This window comes from Halichoerus grypus, chromosome 9 (assembly GCF_964656455.1).
Source record: "Halichoerus grypus chromosome 9, mHalGry1.hap1.1, whole genome shotgun sequence".
Classification (NCBI taxonomy): domain Eukaryota; kingdom Metazoa; phylum Chordata; class Mammalia; order Carnivora; family Phocidae; genus Halichoerus; species Halichoerus grypus.
Window position 1 is genome coordinate 126,396,160 of NC_135720.1, and position 25,290 is coordinate 126,421,449.

Consider the following 25,290-nt stretch of genomic DNA (forward strand, 5'->3'; position numbering starts at 1 on the left):
GTACAGATGGAGAGGGGTTGGTTTTTGGCCCTATATGGTCCTTGTGGGAATGGTCATGGCACCCACCCCCTGCAAGGGAGCGGGGGTCAAAACCGCATTGTAAATGTATTATAATGAAGCTATGGGTTATTTTAGGGCAGCGTTATAGGGAAAAGCGCTCACAAATTCCCCCGGGCTTCTTCTTGGCTGCAATCTGAGGGCGTTGGTGGTTTCTGTCTTTCTCATGGTCAGAATCCCATTCCCCGCTCATATCTAGCTGACTGTGTACTCTATATCATCATTTACATATTATTGTTATCATCGGTCAACTCTTTCTATCTCTGTCATAAAGAATAACTTCAATAACATTTCCAAGCTAGGTAGTTCATTGATAGATGTGTGGCTCCAGGTGCACTGAACAGAAAAACGTGTTAATTCAATTTTTATCGAACATTCATTTAGTAAATAGTGATTGAGCACTTAGGAATTAGACATGCTGCTTGGCATTGTGGACATGTCCCCAAGGAAGACAGACGAGGATTCTTGCCCTCACAAAGCTCACAGTCGTGGGGTGCAGTTACCTACACAGGTAATTACAAGGTGATTAGTGTTAACGATAAGAGGATTAGCTCTAGGATGTGTTGGGAGCTATGGGCTATGCTAATGAGACTATGGTTATAGATTCAGTTCCCCTGGAGGATGATTGACTCCCAAGGCTACAGGGTTTGCTCTGCTCTCTCTCAAACGGAGGGAGGATCAAGGAGCCTGGGCCACTGCGGACACTAGCCCTCACTTCCCTTCTTTCTCCACACGAATAATTTGTGTGACACAAAATTCTACATGAAGAATTCGCTTGTGTAATGAGAAAGATGGACTATTTTACTTGTTTAGCACCTAGTTTGAGAATCCCTTTTGGGACAATTTTTTTTTTTTTTTTTGTAATAAGTAATTTGTTAAGCCTCTTACAAGATTATTCTTAAAATGCTTTCTATGGAGGGTTGGTCTTTTTACCATTTGGTTCCTTTTACTTCTTAGAGCGCTGCTAATAGAAATATAATGTACATGACATATGCAATTTTAAAAAGGTAAAATGGAAAAGGTGAAATTAATTTTAATAAGGTTTCATTTAACCCAATATAGATGAAAGATTATCATTTCAACATGTAATCAATATTGTTAAAGAACAAAAATTCAACTTAGCAAATTTGAAGATCTAATTGGCTTTATTAAGACATTCATGAATCAGGCAGCATCCCATCTAGCAACTAGAAGGGACTTATACAAAATGAAAGGTTTTTATAGGAAGCAGGGTGGGGCAAGGGAATTATTAGCAAAAGAAAAGAAAGGATCTGTTCAGACAAAGTCACCTTCCCTTAGGGGGAAGAGCAGGGAGTCTTATTAGGTGGACTACTTCATTTTTCTTTGAGGGATGGAGAGGACCCATTGGACAGATTCATTCATTGGTGCTGACCAGAAAATTCCTGACTGACAAGTTCAGACTATATTTCTTGGGGAGGTTGAAACTGCAATTAGGTTAGGTATTAAGCCCCAGTTTGTTGACTTGGCCTGGCATAAGTGACTCCATCTTGGGCCTGTGCTTGCTTTGCTTTGCCTTTTTTTGGTTTTTTTTTTGCTTTCTTTTGTAATAAAATAAAAATTATTAATGAGATATTTTGTTATTATTTTTACATAAGGTCTTGAAAATCCAGTGTGACTTTTTACGCTTCCAGTGCATCTCAATTCCAATTAGCCACATTTCAGGTAGCACATGGCTACTGTATTACAGCAGTTTTAGAGCATTTTAATTAATTCCGGTTGGTACATTTGGAGGCAAATGGAGTTGAAAGTGCTAGAGAAAATCTATGAGCACAGATCAAAGCTGCCTGGAGGAAGGAGAGAGAAAACAGGATCCTCAGGGTGGTCTGGCTGAGAAGGGAATGTGGGAACAACATAGATATCTTACTGGAATGAATTAGTTACAAACAAAGTATCTAATTTGTAATTCCACACACCAAAGGTAAACATTATTCTTGTGAAGTTTTGCTCTTATTGCCTCTGTATTTTCTGGGCACAGATTTTGACCAACCAACAACAGAAAGTACATTATTTTAAAACAAGTTAAACTTACATTCCTGTCTAAAAGCAATTGCTTTCTATTTTCAAATGGATTTCATAGAAATGGTCCTCATAGATACAAAGAACTTTGAATTTTGAATATGCCTTGAGCCAGGGCACTCCATTGTATAACTCCAGGGCCTCCCACGTTGCTGTCTTAGGAAACAATATTGCAGCAGGGATTAGAAGGCTGCTCTGCATTTTTGGAATAAAACAGTTGTTACTTAGCAAAACCTAGTGCCGGACAAATCAGTCTTGTACCTATTTCAAGGGGAGAACTATTCAAAGGAAGTCTTTATCAACAAATTTCTCCCAAGATGCTTTATGGAAATGGTAAGTTTTGATTCATGATACAATTGAGTAAGTAACAGTTTATAGGTAGTATCAAAGCTTTGATTTGGCTATAAAATCTATTATAGTTTGTTATTACATTTTTTTTACTGCCTTCTGTAATAAATAAGTTGAAAGGTTATATTAGGCTAGACTGATTTGTGGAACTCACACTAATATTTGGCTAATTGTAATTGTGGTTAGAGGCAATTTGCTCTATTTAATACTAGAAAGTAGGTAAACATCTCAAATCAGCATGCAAAATGCATTCTGAAGGTCGGCCAAGAAACTAATAGTATAATATATAGGTATATTTAATATTATAATATATAAAATAGTACCAATATTTAATTGACATAAAAACTTCTTTCTAAATACACTGTATTTTTGCATTTCAAAGAAACAAAGAATCAAAGAACCAGGGGGATCTTTGTTCTATTCTATGCCATTTCAATTTATAACTAATATTGGACCAATGCATGACAGATAGGTGTTTGCTTATTTTTATTTTCTCTGTACTCTAGAGAAGAAGTTTCTACAGTTAAATAAATATAATTAAATGAGTCTGAAGAGGTATATGACATGGCTATTTTCTTTAAATTTTTTAAGGTATTATATATGAGGTTTAAAGAAATGATTATTTCTTTCCGCTTAAGAGACTTAATCTTAGGAAAAAAACTGAGGGTTCCTGGAGGGGAGGAGGTGGGGGGATGCAGTAATGGGTGATGGACATTGGGGAGGGTAGTTGTAATGAGCACTGTGTATTATATAAGACTGATGAATCACAGCCCTATACCCCTGAAACAAATAATACATTATATATTAATTAATTGAATTTAAATTAAAAATAATAATAATAAAAAATAAAAAAAATGTAATACCCATGAGCCCATACTGATATAAATAATTAACTGAATAAATGAATAAATGGTGGAGCAGGGACAGCTCTTTCTTACAGTAAAAACAAAACAAAACAAAACAAAACAAAAAAACTTCTTTCGACTTAAAAGCTAAAGCCCTTAAAATGAAATTTTATAATCAGTAAAGCAGTCCAAAAAATATAATGATAAATTTAAAACCCTAGAAAAATATTAGCTCCCTTTTTTAATGTCACGTGTTAATAATGACTGAGGCCTCATTATTTTCCTTTATTGCACTGAAAGCATCATGATGCATTTCTCCAAAGATGTCTGCTTAAGATATTCATATGCATTCTTGTTATACAGAACAAGAGTGAAATACCACAGTGAGGTTTAATGTGATGATGGCTTTTCTCAGTGACTTGAATTAGTCTTAAAAATGAGAGTTTGTCTTTTCTTATCAGAAATTTGTTACCAGGAATTGTTTCTCCTTTGAATCAAGTCTATTATACATATGGTTGCCAATCTGATTACACCATATCATAAAAATTTAGTATTCTTCGATGGGAGTTGTTACTGGGTTATTGTTCATTTTGAAGGTATAATCAAGTCCATAAATTGCTAACATGACTATTGAATTTAAAGCAACTATTTGAAGTCTCTTTTTTTAGTAACCCTTTTAGCAACTCCTCCCCTCCTTCTGAAGTTCTTTTAATCAATTTTCATCACAACCAAATGTGACCATGATTCTGCTGCCTTTAGTTTTATTTCATCGCAATAATTTTTCATGAAATAAATTTTTATTTCGTATCTACTTCTATGTATATATTTCTGTTTTCCTGCTTATACCATATATGATTATTTTAATGTCATTTAGGTCTTAGCAATATAAATTCTTTTATAAATAAAACCGCTAGCTTTCATTCATTTGGACATTCAGTATTATCTGCAATAGAACTAATATGGAAAGAGAAATTTAGTTAGACAGTTTCTTGTAACAGCAGCCACAAAAAAAAAAAAAAAAAAGCTGGGGACCAACATAACTTGGAGAAAAATTGTAGCATTTTGGTTTAATTCATTTGGCATGCTATGATATTGAAGATTTGTTCTTCCTTGCTTTTGTTCCCCTAATTTTTGTCTTCAGTTTCCTAAAGATAATGGAATAAAAAATGAGAAAACAGGAGAAGTTTCATTTGAATGTATGACAACATATAAAGCTGAGGGACTGGGGAATGACCATTCCTAGCATCAGGATGTACTCAAACATTATACAGAAGCTCTATTTCCAAGGGCATGCTGCTGAACATAACCTCCTGAAGAATATCTGATTCTGGAGAGATCTAGTGCACATCTCTTTAACAGATAATACTTAAATGTTCTTTTTTTTTTTAAGATTTTTATTTATTTGAAGAAGAAAGAGAGAGCACAAGCAGGGGGAGCAGCAGGGAGGAGAGGGAGAAACAGACTCCCCGCTGAGCAGGGAACCCAGTGTGAGTCTCGATTCCAGGACCCTGAAATCATGACCTGAGCCGAAGGCAGATGCTCAACCAACTGAACCACCCAGTCACCCTACTTAAATGTTCTCAAAGGCCATTGTTTTTTTTTTTTTTTGGTTTTGTTTTGTTGTTGTTGTTGTTTTTAGTGGTATCTCTGTCTTACATGAAAGGCATTCTTGATAGGAGCTTCGAGAATACCACGAATTGTACACGAGCTGCATCTTCTCGTTAAAATGGGGGACAATATCCACCAATCCTTATCCATTATTAGTACTATTGGCTCTGACACATCATACAGCGTTAATACTCCTTTGAAGCCAGTGCATTGCTGCTGTATTATCAGTTATTGGAAAGTGTAAAAGTGACATATTACATTGCCAAACTTGGTCTTTTACTACCTGTTGGGAATTGACATGTGGCATGCTCCAATACTCCACTTCTTATCAAACATAACATCAGAGGTTTTCATTGCTTTGCACACATATGCAAGGGAAGAGAATAGGGTATTTGGACATTCTAAGTAGCCAATTCAGTTTTATATTGAATTAGCTGCGTTAAACCAGATAATCCCTCTGAAACACATTCGGTTAAATAAGAGAGACAGCAATAATGAAAAGATTCATCCTTGTTTCCAATCTAAGCATCCTGCTGGGATAAGAGTTTTGTAGCAACACAGTCTGACAGCTGGTTAGTTAATAAGCTTTCAGCACCAAAGTCATTATAAATAAGCTGAATTGGACTTGTGGTTTTGAAATAACGCTTATCATTAGCTATGCATATCTGTTAACTTTTATGTGAAACTACATACACACATATGTGTATCGTACAGTGCACATGTATAAGTGTTAAATGCTTTTGGTACAAGGTTTGAGTTCTTTAAAAATATATGTTTTTTTTTTATTCTGTGAGCTAAGTAATTGTTAGCATGACACATCTTGAAAACATTGCTTAAATTAAATCTCACTCCTCTGTCTGTGTGCTAAAGCTATAAGTACTGATGATCTTTGATCAAGTTGTTAGGGACGGTGTAGTGAAATGAATACTACTGGAAATCCAGAGATTTGAATTTGAATGAAGTCTCTGCCATTGGCATGCTCTTTACCTGTGAGAAGTAGCATCCTCTTAAAGATCCCTCACCATTCCTCTCTTTGCCAAATAGATGAACAATTAATTCCCTGTTTTGGGCCACTGCAATTCTTATGAATCACATCTGTTGACTTCTATGAGAGCAGAAATCACAGTGCTTTGTAGTTTTTGTGCTTTCTCTCTCTATTCCTTACTTAGCTAGGAGCTCTAGGAAGGCAGTGACCATATCATGTATTTATTCTCCCTGCTTAATACAGTGCTTGCTTTATGGTGGTGTTCAACGACTATGTGCTAAATGAACAGATTTGTATGTAAGGAAGTTGGAATGGGGTACCTTTAATGGCTCTTAATGCTTCTGTTTATAACTTGATATGTAGTTGGCACAGTTCTTGATACAACTGGTCTGTAACACATGTAGTTGAGTGAATGATTACCAAACCTATTATTGAATTATTTCAGATTACAAATTCCTGAATTGACTGGGTTTGTCATGGACATCTGAAGTGCATTATTCATCGGTTTGTGACTTAATAAGAATAACTGGAATATTTTATAGTCATTCAGTCACATTCTGAACCTCAACGATGGAAGAAATTATTTTTACGGCTGTTCATGAAACAGTACAATCTGAAGGTTATTTTGCCATACCTATAAAAATGTATTTCTGATTCTTAATCTTATTAGATTAGTGAACACATTAGTTACTGATGTTGCTGAAATGGGCAGCAATGCCATAGTTTTACATTTTCTTGAAACCTCCCACCAGGACATACATGCACAATGTAATTCTGGATGTTTGACATATATAAAGGCATGAAAATTTCAAGGTAATGATATTTAATATACAAATGTGATTTTGAGAGTTGAATCAAAGGACTACTTTACTCCTTTCTTTTCATGTGTATGTAGGGAATCTTGGAAGAGAGTCAGCAGTTTGGGGATTGAACTCAGCTCTGGGATTATTTCATTTTTCTCTTGTGCTTAATTACTAGGCTAGGCTTGAGACTACTTGTCAGAGAAAATGTCCCAGACATATTTTATGCTGACATTCATGTGATTCTTTATTTAAATATTTATATATTTTTAATTTTTATTGTCTTCTTAAAAGTTTGAATGTTACTTATGACTATATAAAATATCCCTATAGTTAAAAATTCAAAAGTTGCAAAAGCATATGTAATGAAAAGTTGATCACACACCACATGTCTCATTCACTTAGTTCCCTCTCCTGGGGCAACCAATCTTACCAGTATCTTAATATATTTCCAGCAATATTATGCATAAGAAGTATACACACACACTTATATTTTTTCCTTTATGAAACTTAAGGTGGTAGGATAATCTGTAATTTTCTGCATCTGGCTTTTTTCATCTAATGGTATCTTACAGGTTCTTAGTTGGAAAATTAGGTTCAGCCAAAACAGGGGCTCAGGCTATATAAAACATGTAACTTATTTTTTTGGTCTATTCATGTATATTTATTTATTTATTTATTTTAGTTTTATATATTTTTTCACTTATAAACAATGGAAATTTATTTCTCACAGTGCAGGAGACCAGAAGCCCAAGATCAGGGTGTTAGCGTGGTGGGGTAAGGGTCCTCTTGAGGTCACAGACTTGTTGTGATATCTTCACATGGTAAAGAGTTATTTACTTATTTTTCATATCTGTCATTCTTATGTTTATATTTTTTCATGTATATTTATATTATGCACAATTTTCATTCATTTAATAATGACAAGTTTGGTAGAACCAACTAACTGTTCCTTTCAAACTGGTTGTGGGGGAAGGGAGGAAAGGACAAGTATTTGAGGGCATAAGTTTAAACTTTGGGCTTCAAACAAAAATTTTTATGCAGAAGAGAGGGACTACGGTGTGGACAGAGGTGAGGAAACTGTGACATAAACAGAATCATTGAAATAAATGGGCCCTGGGGTGCCTGGGTGGCTCAGTCATTAACCGTCTGCCTTCAGCTCAGGTCATGATCCCAGGGTCCTGGGATCGAGCCCCACATTGGGCTCCCTGCTCCATGGGAAGCCTGCTTCTCCCTCTCCCACTCCCCCTGCTTGTGTTCCCTCTCTCACTGTGTCTCTCTCTGTCAAATAAATAAAATCTTAAGAAAAAAAGAAAGAAAGAAATGGGCTCTTAATTATTGTCCTCAAATCATTAAAAGTCTGTTATATAAAAAGGAATTAAGCTCCTGTGGCTCTGGAAGGCAGTACTGGACCTAAATTGAGATCTACAATACATCATTTCTCATTCCTCTGACTTGAAACATAGTTGCTTTTCAAAATGAAATGGGACGTCTCATGCAATGCACAGCAGAGACTGGAAAGGCCTTTTTCTGGGATGTTTTTATGCAAGGAATCCCTGAACTGTAGATGTGAACTAGAAAACCCCTTGGGGTTCCCAACCCTGACATACAGTCTTCCAGAGCAGCGCTCCTGACAGAGCCACACCTTGGGGGCTGCTCGGTGGCTAAGACGGCTCTTCTCCGTCATGCAGCTCCCTATAGAAGGAGCAATACCCACAGATCAGCCATGCCAACAGCAGCTCATGATTGTAGGCAGAGGTAATGGTTACAGATCTCTTACCTACCAACAGATAAGTGTAATAGAAATAAAGGGGATTTCTTTTGTGTTAAAAATAATAGAAAAATGTAAGAAACATTTCAGACTTAAACAGCACTATTTCTGTGCTGAAAGAAACAGTCCACATGGACATAATTTTCCGTTAAGAGCACTTGGTTGTATATGTCAATCTTCATGGGTATGCAGTGAGTAGTAGAACAGGGCTGGCTCGTTTCCTGATCCATTCTTAAGTTATAAAATCCTGTAATTCTCAGTTTCCAGCAAGCTTCTTGAGAGCAGAGTTGATGTCTAATACATCTGGAAGTTCTGTAGTATCTTATCACAGTGTTGCTCAAATAAATATTTGTTGAATATATCAATAAATCACAAGCTCAGTCAAGGCTAATTTCTTCACCATCTTACACGGATGTTTATAATGTCCATTATTGGTAGGAGTGCACCCTTAATAGTATTTCTCCTTCTGAGCCTTCATTCATCCTGCTTCACCAGCCCACACTGTGTCCTTTTCATCAGTTTTTCTCCATGTTCTACAGTCCTTCACATTTGTGGTCTACTTTTTTATACCTCATTATCTCTTTCTGTTCCCCCTTCTCTGTCTTTAGATACCTAATATTTAATACCATATAGTTTATACTGAATTATTACAGTCTTTTATTATTCATTATGTATAATAGGTATTCTATATATATATGGTATATATGATATGTATACAATACATTGTGTGTACACACACACACACACACACTTTGCACTTTTTGCATACCTACAAAGAGTTCCCATATATCTCCCCCATAGTTTCCCCTATTATTAACAGCTCGTTTTAACTTTTTTTTTTTTTTTTAGATCTTATTTATTTATTCATGAGAGACAGAGAGAGAGAGAGAGGCAGAGAGAGAAGCAGACTCCCAAGGAGCAGGGAGCCCGATGCGGGACTCGATCCCAGGACGCTGGGATCATGACCTGAGCCGAAGGCAGACGCTTAACCATCTGAGCCACCCAGGTGCCCAACAGCTCGTTTTAGAGAGGTATATTTATTACAATTGATGAGCCAATATGGATACATTATCATTAAGTAACAACCATAGCTTGCATTAGGGTTCACTCTTGGTATCCATGGACTGGGACAAATGTGTAATGACATGTCATGTATCCATCATTACAGTATCATACAGAATAGTTTCACTGCCCTAAAAAATCCCCTGTGCTCCACCTATTCATCCCTCCTTCCCCCTCTCATGAACCTCTGGCTTTTTCCAGAATGTCATATAGTTAGACTCATACTAGTATGTGGCCTTTTCAGATTGGCCTCTTTCACTTAGTAACATGCTTAATTTGAGGTCCTCCTTAAATGTATTTTCATGGCTTGATAGCTCATTTCTTTTTACTGCTGGTAATATTCTGGTGTATGGATCTACCACATTTTGTTTATCCATTCACCCATTGAAGGCCATTTCTGTTTTTTACTAAACTAAAGAGTATTTTTTTCCTTTGTGCGATGTTTAAAAGATTAATTAAATACAGGGGCAAAATCTATAGCTCGTATATTTATTACTTCCAGAAACAAAAGACTTTAGAAAATATGCTTCCTAGTGAACCATTTAATTAAAATCTCTTTGACTCTGAGATCAATATCTATATTTTATTAATATATGACAATATTTAGATTTTAAAAATAAACATGCATTTTGATAGGAATTGCATTGAATGTGTAGATCACTTTGGGTAATATAGACATTTTAATACTATTCATTCTTCTAATCCATGAGCATGGAATGTCTTTCCATTTCTTTGTGTCATCTTCAATTTCTTTCATCAGTGTTTTACAGTTTTCAGAGTATAGGTCTTTCACCTCTTTGGTAAGGTTTATTCCTAGGTATCTTTAGTTTTTGGTGCAATTGTAAATGGGGTTGATTTTTTGATTTTTCTTTCTGTTGCTTCGTTATTGGTATATGGAAATGCAGCAGATTTCCATACATTGATTCTGTATCTTGCCGGCAGAAGGAAGGAAATAATAAAGCTTAGAGCAGAAATAGGGGCACCTGGGTGGCTCAGTCAGTTAAGCATCTGACTCTTGATATCAGCTCAGGTCATAATCTCAGGGTTGTGGGATTGAGCCCCACATGGGGCTCTGTGCTCAGTGCAGTCTGCTTATCCCTCTCCCTCTGCTCCTCCTCCTATTTGCACTTTCTCTCTCTGTCTCAAATAAATACATACATACATACATAAAATCCTATAATTGAAAAAATAATAAAATTGTTAAACCCCTAGCCATACTTATCAAAAAGAAAAGAGAAAGGACCCAAATAAATAAAATCACAAATGAGAGAGGAGAAATACTAACCAACACCACAGAAATACAAATAATTATAAGAGAATATTACAAAAAACTATATACCAACAAGTTGGACAACCTGGAAGAAATGGATGGATCCCTAGAAACATACAAACTACCAAAACTGGAACAGGAAGAAATAGAAAACTTGAACAGACCAATAGCCAGGAAAGAAATTAAATCAGTAACCAAAAAAATCCCATGTTGTGTCTCAGCAACCTGTGGAGAATCCCCTGTGGGAAGGAACCGAGGCCCCCACCAACGGCAAGCACCAAGTTATGAATAGGTATGATGTGTTTGAATGAACCATTTTGGAATTAGATTTGCCTGACACCCCACCCCCCCAGCTCCCGCCAAGCTTTTAGTTGACTGCAGCCCGAGTCAGCATCACACCTCCAACCTCATGGGTGATCCCAAGCCAGGACCACCCAGCTAAGCCACTTCTGAATTCATGACCTACCGTAACTGTGAGACATACACATTCACTGTTGTTTTGAACCACTAAATTTTGTGGTGACTTGTTATGCAGATTAACCGATGGAGAAGGAATGTGTCAGATTGCTTTTGGTTTCAAATAACATAAGATACAACTAAAAGCATCTTAAACCATGAGGAGTTTGTTGCAGTATTTAATATGTCCAGAGGTAGGGCAGCAAGGGCTGGTCAGTCCTGGGGCACAGTCAAGCACCCAGGGGCTCACCACTTTCTGCTCTGCCCTCCTTACCATGTCAGTGATATCTCCTCACAGAACCACAGACCTGTAGCTGGCGTCAGCCATCACCTGGACGAGAGACGCACTTTTTTCTGTGTGTCTTTTTACAGATCAGGGAAATCTTTCCCTCACACTTGGTGGCCAGAACTGGTTAAAAAATTGCCCTTAAGTCAATATCTGGCAAATGAGATGGAGAAAGCAGGAGATACCTAGATTTCTGGCTTAAGCAACTGGATGGAAGTCAGTTTCTTTTTTTTTTTCTTTTTTCTTTTGGTGGCGATGTGAGGGAACCTGAAGAAACTCAACATCTCAGAGCTGGGTACGAGAGGAGCCAATGAAGGAATGCAGGAGGTAGGAGGGAAGGCAGAAAGTGGCATTCTAGAAGCCACAAAGCCAGAGGAAGGGAGTGGTTAATTGTGTCCTATTTGCTAAAAGGTCGAAGAAAACAAGACCCAAAAGCAACCTTTGGATTTAGCAGTTTCCATGGAGTGGTGAGGAAGGAGGCAGATTTATAAGAGGTTGGAGAACACATAGGACAGGAGCAAGTAGAGAGCATGCAAATACAACTCCTTAGAGAAGCTTTGCCGTGAAAGAGTGAGGGAATGTAGGATCAAGGAGATGGAGGATAAAGTCAGAAGACTAGAGCACATCTATATGCTAATAGGAACTTTCTCTTATAGATAAAGAATGATTGATGATATAGAAGAAAAGGACAGCTGAAGGTGTAACATCTCTGAGAACGACACACACACTCACACACACACACTCATACGTAATTTTAAGTTTAATTATTATAGCACAAGTAGAATATTCATTGTTTGGGGAGAGTAATTTAAGTAGTATGCTGGATCTATTAACTATTTTTTGGTGAGGAAATTTTGCAAAAATAGTTAAGAATCCAGACTCCTAGAGACAGATTGTTAGGGTTGAAATCAGCTGTGTGACCTTTAGGAATTTACTTAAACTCTCTGTGCTCCACTTCCCTAATTTATAAGATGGAGACAGTAGTAAGAGTACCCATTTCATAGGGTGGTCTTCGAGGTGACCTGAGTTAATATATGTAAAGCATTTAGAGCAGTGCCCGCTGCATGGTAGATGCTCTATGTGCCAGGCACCTACCCGGTGAGATTTGCTGGGTTTGGTTCTGCTAAGTCACCTCGGATAAAGGTGCTGTCTTTAGGAAAAAATATTGATTTAAATTATATTATTATTTCTACATGCTTTTTCTGTAGAAATTTATAAAAAGTGTCATATATTGAGATTCAGTCTCAAGTGAGAAAGTGAAATTTACTATTTTGAAAGACAGTTATTAGTAAGAAACGACTGGTTAGTATTTGATATTTGTTATTTTCTGCTTGTGGGAACCCTCACCTTGAAATATAAAAATTTGAAAAACGTGGTAATTAGACATTCATCAGAAAGCATCCAAAGAATATTTGGGGGAGGTAGTCAAGGTGCCAAATTAAAGAGTGTAGTATGAAATGGAAGGCGCATATACAAATCCCATGCTCCGTGCACAGCACTTTCTTCCTCTCTCGCTCCATTGAATGTTAATTCCCACCCAAGACTGTCTACTTGTTTGCAGGAGTCTGCAAAGATAGAACATTTATAGGAATTAATGCTCTGTGGGTATACAAGACATAGACCCTGAAGAACTGAAAAAGCATGAATAAATGTATTCCAATTACAGGCTAATGCAGGTAATGGGTTTATAGTACTTAGAGGTCTGGATCTGTTCTCTGACAGCCTGCAGACATTAGGAGCCCCTCATGGCTCGCCTGCAATGCAGGCATTATGGAGTGATTTTTACTTTACTGCCTTTTCCATCAGATCATCCCCTTTCTTTCACACACAAGGTTAATTCACTTCTTGATCACATTATTTCCTCGCTGCTCTTTGACAATATAAAAATTCTGAGTGGACAGCTCAATCCCTCTTCCATCTCAGATTTGATTGTTATGGTATTGCTCGGCATCCCTCAGAGGCCTCCAGCAGCCTTTGCTGCACTTTATGACACTTAAATGGCTCAGTTACAATTTCTCCATCTATTCACGAAATGCTGTTAATAACTCATTTCCAAAGAGGCCCTTCTTTATGTCTTGGCATTAAAGGAATTTTTATTAGGTGCCAGGATAGGTAACACACAGCCCCAGTAACCAAAGAGTTAATTAATCTGTTGAAATTTATTGCCTTTTATACTGCACTCAGTGTGACAGTCCCTAAGAGAAACAGATACTATATTTACAACCCGGGTTGAAATATTCAGTAATATAGTCTGCATACTGACCTACTCCATCAGTGTATGCCTTCTGCTGGAACATCCATTAATCACAGAAGATGAATTTGTGTAATCTGTCTTCTTTCTTATTCTGAGATTCCAATAAATATTGAAATAATAATTTATTGATTACCTTGCAATATAAATGTGTAGTAAAGTCACCCGAGACATTTGCATGGTAATGCATTTTGGAAGTTCTTGGCATTCTATAGGAGTGCAAGGAGAAACTGTCTTAGGAGTGACATGGAATACTCTTGTGGGCAAAACACCAAACTTAATTTCATACTGTGTGTAGGGAAATGATAAGGTAGCTTTTGAACTACCAGAAATCATAACCACAGCCATGATAATTACATTCTCCAAAGTAAACAATACAAGTATTATCACATTTGCACCTTACCTTCTTTGTGTATTATCCCCAGAATATCTTAGACCACAAATAATTTCTCTGTGGCAACTTTCACTTGTAAAGTCACTTCTTTCCTGCACTTAATACAGGCAAAGATGAAAAGAATATAGGACTGTTGGGTCCTAGCTTCCATTTAATTTCTGTAAAATCTTCTGGGACCATTTTATTAATTCTTGAGGCTGAAATGTGTATTTCCTAGGACTATAGTTTGGACCGTGCTTTGGGCTCTCATCTTAAATTTAAACTCAGTTCTATAATTTTCATGAGTTATTGCTGTTACTTATGGGGCATCAGTTTTGACATAATTCTAGGATCATGATAATTTTTGTATCAAATCTGATTTGGTCTGGAAACACTGGAGAGGTGCATGGTGGGTGTTAGAGAACTTTGAGATGCCCTTGTGGACCAAGCATAATGATTGCTAATGAAAACTGTAAATGTGTTTGTATCTGGATATATTGGACATGTACTTATTGCTGCATTGGCTAAACATGAGCCGAATGACCAGCATTTCTGTTCTGCACATGCACCACCACCACCAGCATTATACCTTAGGGTTTGTTGTGGGCGCCATTCTTTTAGTTGAATTCAATCATGTATAGTTAATGTAACCCATTTCTGGTCCCCATAATAATTTATCTCAGTTTTGGGCAACTCTTTATGATCAGGATAACTCTGCAGAGTGGATGAAATTCTAATGTGTGAGGTTTGTTTTCTAGTGCTTTACTGATAAGGTTAACCAGATGGTGAAACGTAATAGCTTGGAAGATCCAGTTTTGATATATGGTCAATCATTTCTGGAATGATAATGAAAAAGCAAAAAAGAAACAGAGCTTTTTAGATTCTCTTCTTGGTCATGAAATTGAAAATATCCTTTTTTGGAGGATAAGGAAGTATCTCTTCATAATTCTCCTGACATTTAAACCTCTTGGCTATCTATTTCTAAAAGAAGACAAAGTATTTTGAAATTTTTGCTATAAATTTTTATATATAATATATTTATATCACATTTTTAGATGAAAAATTGTGAAACTTTTTAATGTCACCTGAAAGTGTCTTTGATGTAGATTTCAAAATCTTTTCTTTAGTATTTTTGATAAGGATGTCAAGTAAGTAATACATTTCTCCTATGCCTGTTTTATTTTGATGACACTTTAAATTAGTAACTATCATTATATTATAAAATTAAGCAGCTCTGAACTTTGCTATAACACTTGCTAACTTGGCACAGATATTATTCTTTGAAAACGGACATATGGTTTTTTGTTGGGTTTGATTTCTGCTGATTTGAATTATTTTAATTATGGATTATATATATTTAAGTATCTTACAAAGGAGTTATGTGGATGCATTAGACTATTTCTTTGGTGGTTAGGTGTTCTATGAGATGGCATATTAATCACGTAATTGCTGTACTTACCCCTCATTTTGTTTGTTTGTTTTTTTTTTTTGGTCCTTTTTACTTGTCGGTATTAATAGTTTCTCCTTGTCCTGCTCATATAGAGTTACATTCTGATTTAAGTTCTCCCTAGTGTTTGGCTAATTGGACTATTCATTTAAAGTATACTATGTTTTATTACCTTATCTTCCATGGTATTTTACATTTTGGATTGACTGATTCTAATTCCTGTTTCACAGTAGTATAATTTCACAGTAGCATAACCTTGGGAATCTATTAAATTTGGCCTTTAAAACACTGCTTTGTTTTTCTCCACACTGTAGTGAAAAGCTGTGGCATTTTCTGGCACCCACATTGACTCTCTCCCTTTTTATAGCAATGCTACTTTCCCTTCCCTTCTTAATTCAAATCAGGGCAACACGATGCATATTTATTAAGCATCGATCCCATGGCAAGTTCTGTGTTAGGTACTGAATATATGATGTTGAATAGGCATAATTGCTACTTTCAAGCTGTTCAAACTCAGGGTCTGTTGATTGAGACAGAAAAGTAACAAATAATGATTTTAAAAACTGTCTCTCCCTCCCACGTCACAGTAAGCTCTTGATTTCAGAAACTTGAAGTTAAATAATTGTGGAAGCTAGCCATTTATGTAGCTTTCGTCCAAACGAGGCCCTTGAAATAGATTATTTTACTTCATCTTAAAATGACTATGAGTCGACTACGATCATTGTGCCATCCCCATTTTACTGATGAGTGAGGTGAGTTAGAGAAGGGGGAGGTGACCTGCTCTGGCCCTGGATTCTAGGGTGCCTGAGGAGGGATCAGAATGTGGCCAGCTGACCCCAGCGATGGGGCCCTTAACCACTCACTCTCCCTGCTCTGCTGGATGAGACATAATCTATTCCAAGAAAAAAATTAGGCATTCTTTTGTGTATTTATTGTCCCATCTTTGATTAATGAATCTTTTCCCAGAAATTTTCCATGTCCCTCTATCATATAACAAATTCCCAATACACGTTTCTAGGCTCCATTTTGTTCCTAGGTCATCTGTACTGATCCTTTGGTTTATTTGTCTGTTCCTATCCTATTCCTAAAACTGATAATTTTATAAAAGTTTTAATGTGTGATTGGGTGAGTCTCTCCTTTTTCTTATTCAAAATGTGTTTTCTGTTCTTGGCTCTTCACTTTTTTGTTTAAGTTTTTTATTGTTAAATTTATTATGCATACAAAGGAATACATAAAAATTTATGTCCAGTGTAAGGAATAATAATGAGAGCCATCATGAATCTATTACCCAGTTCACGAAATAAAATATTCCCTTGATATTCTTTTTGTTATGATCCTCCTTGATTTCATTCTCCTGTACCCTCTCCCTTCCCCTCAATGGTAACAGCATCAGGGCTTTTGTATTCATTTTTCCCTTGACTTTCTTTATAGTTTTCCTATCTATGTGAGTAATATATTATTTTGACTTGTTTATGACATTTATAAAATGAAAAAATGTGGATATAATTTTCTCTAACTTGCTTATTTTGTTCAATGTTATGTTTTTGAGACTTTTCTGTCAATGTAAGTAACTAATTTATTTTTACTACTGTCTAATATTCAATTGTATGAATATAACAAATTATTTTTCCATTCTGTTGATTGATATCACACCATTTCAGGTTTTGCAATTATGAACAAAGCTTTCGTGACCATGTTTGTACATATATTCTGTATATATCTGTAAGAATTTATCTCAAGTAAATACTAAACTAGTGGAGTTGCTGAATCATAGGGTGGGGACATGTTCAAATTTACTAGGAAATGTCAAGCTGTTTTCCAGAGTGGTTGTATCTAATTATGTGCCTGTCAGCAGTATGTGGGAGATTTTGTGGCTCTACAGTTTGCCAACACTGTGTTGTTTGAACTTAAAAATTGTTTTTCTATCCATGGGTGTAAAGCAATATTGCATTATGGCTAAGTTTTATTTCTCTGATTACTAATGAACACTTTTTTTGGTCTACCTATCAATCTATCATCAATTTATCTATCTATCTATCTCTCTATCTATCATCTATCATCTGTCATCTATCATCATCTATCTATCATCTACTTATCTATCATCTATCTATCATACACCTATCATCTATCATCTATCATCTATCTATCATCTATCATCTACCTATCATCTATCTATCTATCTATCTATCTATCTATCTATCTATCTATCATCTACCTATCATCTATCTATCTTCTTCACCATCATCATCATCTATTTATCTATCCATCTAACTGTCCATCCATCCATCCATCCATCCATCCCTCCATCCACCTATCCATCTACCTATCTACCAACCTATCTATCTACCTATCTACCTACTTACCTACCTACCATCCATCTACTGTGTATTGCTATTTTTTTCCCTGTCCGAAACCTTTTAATCTTAGGTTGTTTGCCTTTTTCCCCTTGATTTCATGGGGAGTTTTTGAAATATTCTCAATGTAAGTTCTTTTCAGTTATATGTGTTACAAATATGTTCTCCTACCTTGGCACTTATGTTTTCACTCTATGGTAACTTTTAGTCATCGGACATCTTCAATTTTAACATAGTTCAAATTTATCAATATTTTTCTTTGTAGATTGTACTTTTTGTGTCTTGCTTAAGAAATAGTTCTGTAAGTCATAAAAGATACACTCTTATGTTATCTTTTAAAAGTTTTATGCTTTTGTGTTTCACATCGATTTTCAATTAACTAGTAGCTATTTTGTGTGTGTGTGTGTGTCTGTGTATGATATGATGTAGGAAATCTAATAACAGTTTTCAATAAGGATAATTAAAACACCCAGTACCTTTGTGAATAACTCATCCTTTTCCCACTGATATGAAGCTCTAGATTTGTTAAGAATCATTACAGCCCATTTTGCATGGATTTGTTTCTAGATTCTCTGTTCTGCTGCAGGAGTCTATTTATCTAGTTATACTACAGGATCTTAATTATATAGCTTTATAATAAGTCTTCAGATCCATTGGCTTACGAGTCCTCCCCAACTTGGTGGCTATTCATGGGCTTTTGCTCTTTCAAATAAATTGTAAAATCAACTTGCAGTTTCAACAGTAACAAATCCATTTGGGATTTGGATTAAATTCTCTGTAAATTATTTTCAGGAGAATATACACCCTCATGATATTGAGTCTCTCCAAGAATATGGACTCTCTACTTAGAAATCTTTCAAAAACTTTATAATTTTACTCTTAAAGAGCATCCTTATATTTAGTTGAATTTATTTCTAAGTAAAATTTAATTTTAATATTTTAACTGAAATGTAATTAACATATAATGTTATACTAGTTTCAGGTATCCAACATATTGATTTGACAATTCTATGCATTACTCAGTCTCACCACCAAAGTGTAGTTACCATCTGTCACCATACAATGTTATTATAACATTATTGACTGTGTTCCCTATGCTTAAGTACAATTTATTTTTGTTTCTATTTATAGGTTTTTAAATTACAGTTTTTGATTGTTGCTGGAGTAAAGATTTGCAATTGAATTTTTTGTATTGATGTTTTATCCACTAAAAGTATTTACGCTACCATTGATAGAAAAAATTACCTGTGGATGCTTCTGAATTTTCCTCAAGAAAAAAAAAACAGTAATCACTAACTCAGGATAAGTTTTATTTCTGTTTTTACCAGTTCTTTTGTCTTCTTATTCTTTTCTTCCCATCTTACTACACTGGTTAGGACAGCCATTAAGTATTAAAAATGAATGACAATAACAGGTATCTTTAGATTCTTTTTTCCATTTTAGTAATTATATACAAGGTTTGCTTTCTATATTTTTGTAGTATTCATCTAGCAAGTTTAGAAAGTTCCTTTCTATCCTCAGTTGGCCAAGAGTTTTTTCTTTCTTTTTCCTTGCTTTAGTAGTTACAAATAAATGTTGAATTTTATCACCTTTTCTGTATATACTAAGAAAATGTATAAGGTCTACCTCCTTTATCCATTAATGTGATGAATTACAATAATCTGTTTTTTGATATGAAACTTATCTTGTATTCCTGGGCTAAACACAACTTGGTCAGTGTTATGGATTAAATTGTGTTCCCTCAAAAGATGTTGAGTCCCTAATCCCTTGTACCTATAAAGACCTTATTTGTAAATAGGGTCTTTGTAGATATAATCAAGTTAAGATGAGGTCATTGTAGTGGGTCCTAATCCAGTATGACTGTTGTCTTTATAAGAGAGCAGAACACCATATGAAGACACAGAGACAGCGAGAAGACAGCCATATGAAGATGGAGGTAGAAATTAGAGTTATGCTACCACATGTTAAGGAATGCCTGGCATCACCAGAAGCTGGAAGAGGCAAGGAAGTATCCTCCTCTGATGACATGGCAGGAAACATAGCCCTGCTGACACTGACCTCAGACTCCTTGCCTTCAGCACTGTGAGAGAATAAGTCTCTGTTGTTTTATTTTTAAAGTTATTTTAAAGATTCTTATTTATTTATATGAGAGAGCAAGAGGGGAAAGAGACACAGCATGAGAGGGGGAAGGAGCAGAGGGAAAGGGAGAGGGAGAGAGATAAGCAGACTACCTGCTGAGCATGGAACCTGATGCAGGGCTCGATCCCAGGACCCTGAGATCATGACCGGAGCCAAAGTTAGATGCTTAACTGACTGAGACACCCAGGCACCCCTCTGTTGTTTTAAACTGCCCAGTTTGTGGTACTTTATTATAGCAGCCCTAAAAATGAATAAAGTTAAGTTTTCTTGCTGAGTTGGATTTAACCATATTACTTTATGAATTCAGCATCAATATGCATGAGTGAGATTGCCAAATATGTTCATGTTTTGTAGTTTCTGTTATGTTATCATGGTTATGGTAGTCTCATCAAATAAATGGGGGAATTCCCTCTTTTTATTTTCTGAGAGAGGGACCTTAGATTTGCCCTTTCCTTTACCGTTTGGTGGAGACCTACAGAAAGCCATCCAGGCCTGGTATTTTATTTGTGGGAAGAGTTTTAGTTGTGGATTAATTTCCCTAATGATAATTGGACTATTAGTTTACTTTTCTTCTTGTGTTAGTTTTGGTAAGTTACATTTTTAAGGAATGTATCCATTTCATCTAGTTTTATTTCATCTCATTTTTACATTTACTGGTGTAAAATTGTTCATAATATTATTTTCTGTTCAATCAATGCCATTTCTGAAGGCATATCTCCTGTTTTATTCTTAATACAGTTTAAAGATTGCTACCTTTTATCATGATAACTCTTGCCAATGATTTGTTAATTATTTTCAAAGAACCAATCTTTGGCAATTTATCTTCTCTATAGTATATTTGTTTTCTATATCATTACTCATACATTTTCTATATTCCCTGGGCTTATTCTGTCATCTTTTACATATTATAATATTTAATGCTACAAATTTTCCACTAATTACTGCTTTAGTAACCACATCCCATAAGTTTGTATTTGCAGTATGTTATCTAATCTCAAGTATTTTCCAATTTCACTATGAATTTTCCTTTGAAATGAGTTATTTAAAGGAGTATTTTTAATTTCCAAACATGCATTATTTCCTTAGTTACCTTTTTTTTTTGTAGCAAATATTAAGACCATTTAATTGTCATTAGGAGTTTGTTTGTATGATACAAATTCCTGAAAATTATTGGAAGCTAGCTTCGTGGCTTAACACATGGCTCACAGTGTTCCATAGTATAGATATATCATGTATGGCCTCTACAGAATGTGTCTTCTCCAAATCTGGAGGATAGTTCTATGTAGACATTAGCTTAAGTTTATTAATTGTGCAGTCATATTTTCTATACCTTATTGACATTTTATAGACAATTACCTTAAAATCTCTCACCATGACTGTGGAGTTGACAATTTTAACTTTATATATTTGAAGGCTATATTATTAGGGTTCGTATAAGTTTATTCTTGTTATATCTTCCTGGTGAACTGAATTACTTACCAATATTTAACAACCTTTTTATCTCTGGTAATGCATTTGACTCTATAGTCTATCTTGCTTAGTGCTAATAGAGTTATGTCAGTCTTTTTTTTAACTAGTATTTGCTTGGTATATCTTTTTTCCATTATGAGACTTTCAGGGTTCTTATGTCCTTATGTTTTAGGTGTGTCTTTTTAAAGCAATGCATAATATTTTGAATTTTAATCTTATTTGGCCATCTTTGTCTTTGATCTGCAGGGTATAGTCCATTTACATTTATTGTACTATTTATTTGGATTGGGTTAAATCATCTTTTGCTTTGGGGCGCCTGGGTGGCTCAGATGGTTAAGCGTCTTCCTTCGGCTCAGGTCAAGATCCCAGGGTCCTGGGATCAAGCCCCACATCGGGCTCCTGGCTCAGCGAGGAACCTGCTTCTCCATCTCCTTCTGCCTCTCTCCCTGCTCATGCTCTCTCTCTCTCTCTCTCTCTGTATCTCTGTGTCTCAAATGAATAAGTAAAATCTTTAAAAAAAAATCATCTTTTGCTTTCCATTTTATCTTCCCATTTTTATTGTTGTATCTCCACTTCCTTGCCTTCTTTTGGATTACTTTCTTTTATTTTTATTCATTTATTCATTTTATTCATTTTTTTCCTCTTCAACCTGTTTGGAAATTCTTTGTCTATTTTTTAATCCATAACCTAACTATTTTAACATGCATTCTTAACAAAGCCTAGGATAATTATTTATTCCCTACTCCTGAGTCATATGAGCATCTTAGAATACATTAATTTTGATCAGCCCCATGAAATCACATTCAATTGTTGACAAGTATTTTAATTCTAGCAAAATTATAAGTTATTATCATTTCTTTATTTTATCAATTTTTAAAATATTTTCCCCACATATTTTCTAATATTTTATACTTATCACTAATTCTTGCTGAGTGGGTTTTTTCTCTGGGATCAATTCCCTTCTGTTCATAAGTTCATGAAATTTTCCTTTATTGAAAGCCTTCTGGTAATAGCCTCTCTACCATTTTATTTGATAATTTTTTTCCAGATGTCTCTGAGTTTTATTTTATTTTTCAAATTGAGGTGTAATTGACACATAACATTACATTAATTTCAGATATACAACATAATGATTTGATATTTGTATACTGATAAGCTTTTTATTTTTCCTTCATTTTGAAAGATAACTGGGTATAGAACTGTATGTTGACAGTAAAGGGTAATATGCTCACAATGAATGAAAATGTAGTAAACTTCAAGATAGGAATACAGACTATGAAAAAGGACTGAATGGAACATCTAGAACAGAAAAATACAATATTCAAATTAAGAAATAATCCTTTAAGGGTCTTAACAACATAGATGATTTAAAGCATGAGTTGGTTTACTTGAAAACTGATTAATACAAATTATTTAATCTATAACTCAGAAAAAAATAATAAATGAGTACTTGTAAGACTGTTGTGGCCATCTTAAAATAATAGATGGATCTTCCCCCTAAAATCTGTTGGTGTATGAAGAAATTTATCATTTATATAACAAGGCCATTTGGGAGAGTTGGGTAGGCCTCTCAAGCTGATTTGGAAAGAGTTAAAGAAGTAGTGATTTGAGTCTCTTGCTGGTACTTAAGGAGGCTTTCTTACCAGTTTTTCTATATGTAGAATAAATGGGGAAAAGAGAAGGGCTTAGTTTAAAAGCTGTTACTTGTTCCACAGACAATGTCAAAATGTTTTAAATATATATGATTAGTGTTCAGGAGGCAGAGGAAAAGAGGATATGGCAGAAAAAATGTTGGAAGATATCACAGCTCAAAATGTACTGATTTGCTGAAGGATTTAAATATACAGGTTCAAGAAACTTGCAAACTCTGGCAAGATAAGCACAAAGACAACCACATCCAGTCAAACTGCTGAAAACCAAAAGTAAAAAGAAAATCTTGAAAACTGGTAAATAAAAATTACATGTGTGCCTCATCAGGCAAATTCCTAGGAGCAGGTGAACTAGTCATACAGTATATAACCAGTTCAATCAGAAGAAACCACTTAGTAATTTAAGCTGTGGAAATATAAAGAATTATTACACTATAATAGGAGAGTAACTATACAGATGTAAAGGGAACTCTAAAGGACAGTCTAGGACTGAGCGGGAACACCCACAGAATGATAAAGTTGAAATGGAGAGTCTTCCCCAAAGCTGGAGTTAGACTTCATTGGACAAGGTGTTATTGTGGCCTACTGGATGGTGAAGAAGTTCACTGGGTTGCTGTGGTTAGAGCTGGTCCATAGTTGGCAGGCAATCAGAAGATAACATTCTGGGGTTATAGGTGAACTAAAGAAATGGAGCAGATGCACAGAAGCAGTAGGGTTGCTGTTGTGAGCACAAGGTCTTCAGAACATGAGTCCACGTCAGGAAGGCCATAGCAGGCAGTAATTTGGTCCAAGTTGTTGCTAAAGGGTTAAAAGTTCTGGGCATGCACTGGGGGCATACACCACTGGATACCTCCCCCCCCCCCATTGTTGCTGTTGATGGCTTATGCAGCAAGAATAAGAAAACAAAACAAAGCAAAACAAAACAGCAGACCAGAACAGAGAAGAGAAACCCCTTATTCCTGCAGTGTCTCTCTTGCGCCTTCTGCAGACTGACGATGAATTTGAACTTAAGACAGTACATTGATAATTAGCTTGTATGGTAAGTGATGTTTAAATTTATAAGAAATTGTCAGACTCTTTTCCAAAATATTTGTACCATTTTTCATTCCTATAATGGTATCAATCAGAGTTCCAGATGGTATTGATGGTCTCACCAAAGCTTGGTATTGTCAGAGTTAAAATTTTATCCATTCTAATGTGTGTGTAGTAGTATTAAATTATTTTTGTTTGCATTTGCCTTAAGATTAACAGCATTTTTATGTGCTTATTTACCTTCCAAATATTTGCTTTGGTGAAATGTCAGTTCAATTTTTTTTTTGCCTAAATTTTGAAGCGGGTTGTTTATCTTTTTATTATTGAATTATAATTCTTTTTTAAAAAATATTCTGGGTATGAGACTTCCCTATTTTCTCTCAGTGTGTGACTTATCTTTTCACTTGTTATCTTTAGAAGAGCAGGTAAGTTTAATTTTGATAGAGTTCAGTGTGCAAGTTTTGTAGGTTTATGCTTTTTCTGTCTTTCATTCTAAGAAATCTTTCCTAACCTAAATTCACAAAGATTTCTCCTCATGTTATCTTCTGGACTTTCTGTAGTTTTAACTTTCATATTAGATTAAATAATGAGTTCACTTCTGAGACGTAATGGTTGATATTTGTTTATTTATGCATATGTCTTCTAATCACTCCAGTACCTTATGTTGAAAAAAACTTTTCTCTTTCCATTGACTTGCCTTGGTGCCTTTATTGAAAATCCATTGACCATATATGTTTAAGACTATTGGTTAAAACTGTGTTAAAGATTTTAACTATTGGTTAAAAACTGAATAAAGATATTCAACAGGGATATCAGTCTGTACTTTTCTTCTATGTTGTTACCTGGAATTGCCAGATTGCAAGGTTTGAGGGTACAATCCTTTATACGTCCAAGTCTTCCCAAGGTTTCCAACACCAACTGCAAGTTCAAGGGGATTCTCAAAATCAACTGCAGGTTTGATAATCATTAGAACTCATATAACTCATTGAAAGCTATCACATCACAGCTGTGGCTTCTTAAAGGAAAAGGCTACATTAAATAAGCCAAGGG

The 25,290-nt window shown here is 35.4% G+C and overlaps 1 long non-coding RNA gene across 16 annotated transcripts in view; it reads left to right on the forward strand.

The window, feature by feature from the left end:
* Positions 1-2,296: 2,296 nt before the first annotated feature.
* Positions 2,297-25,290, forward strand: part of LOC118555710 (uncharacterized) — a 332,977-nt gene continuing 309,983 nt past the window's right edge. For all 16 annotated transcript variants that reach the window (XR_013441399.1, XR_013441406.1, XR_013441407.1 and 13 more), the window contains exon 1: positions 2,297-2,427. This is a non-coding gene — a long non-coding RNA (uncharacterized LOC118555710). The remainder of the gene's footprint in view (positions 2,428-25,290) is intronic.